Here is a 1,197-nt window from a genome sequence, read left to right on the forward strand (position 1 = left end):
AATCAAATTTAAAAATGTAATGAGCTTTTTTACCTTTTTTTTGTATTAAGTCTTGGAAATCTAGTACGAATTTTTTACTTACAAGACATCTGAATTCAGATTAGTCACATTTCAAGTGTGTAATAGCCACATGTGACTGGTGACTACCTTATAGGACAGTATACAGGCATAGATAAAGAAGGGAAGAATAATATAATAGATTTCATTTATAAATCAAGTGAAATTTCCTTCAAAAAGTCAACTGTGTTATAGAAGTATTTTACCCAGAAAAGTAACTGAGGACAGGCAGCATCAGCTCTTCCTCCACCCCCAAAATGTGGCACTCACTGCTTCGCAAATCTGGAAGCTCCGCTGAAGACTGTTCAGCATCACAGCAACACGCCAGCCTCTACTGACAGATGGGTGGTAGCTGCGCATGAGGTGCATTGGCCAGGAATTGAATCTGGGTCTCCTTCATGAAAGGTGATCATTCTACCACTGAACCACCACTGGACCACAACTGCCCCCTATGAGGAGACATACTAGGGACTTATAAGGCTCCTGTCACTAAGAAACAAGGCTCAGCAATAATTTTAAACCACAGTGGGCCTTGACAGGAAACTGACCTCATTAACCAGACAAATAACCTGCTGCAGCCAGGCTAGCCTACCTCTCACTCCATTCCCTGGTGAAACTCCAGCTTTTGAGAGACTTCTTCTTAGCTTTCTGGCGGAAAAGAGAGGGTAAGAAGGAAGGTACACAGAGAGACCTTGAGTTCTCTGGACACCATAAGCCCTAAAGTTACAGGTCACTGTCAGTCAGTATAAAAACAAGTACACTCAGGAGTATACTTGGAAGGAGTTAATACTGACTTGCTGGATGTCTCCCTGGAACTGGTTAGTTCCCCTCTCTGGCCTCTCACTTGCCCTATCAGAAAGTGGCCACAATAATGCCTGCTCCTCTGTAACCAAGGTTATGAGTTCCTTAGGTAGTAAAAGGCCGTTTGTTGCCATAATATTTGAACTGCGTTTGGAGAAAGTGATCTGTGGTACTCACATTGAAATCCTTGTGACTTGATTCCTGACAAGAAGACCCGAGAGATCTAGAAGAAACCACGAGAAAAGAAGAGTTATAATACACAAGTCTAAAGCTCAAGCAATAGATCTCAAGGTAGGGCCATGATGGCCAAGTAGTCAGATGCTTTCGGTTGTCCCTTTT

This window comes from Trichechus manatus, unplaced genomic scaffold (genome assembly GCF_000243295.1).
Source record: "Trichechus manatus latirostris isolate Lorelei unplaced genomic scaffold, TriManLat1.0 scaffold00227, whole genome shotgun sequence".
NCBI classification, from domain to species: Eukaryota; Metazoa; Chordata; class Mammalia; order Sirenia; family Trichechidae; genus Trichechus; species Trichechus manatus.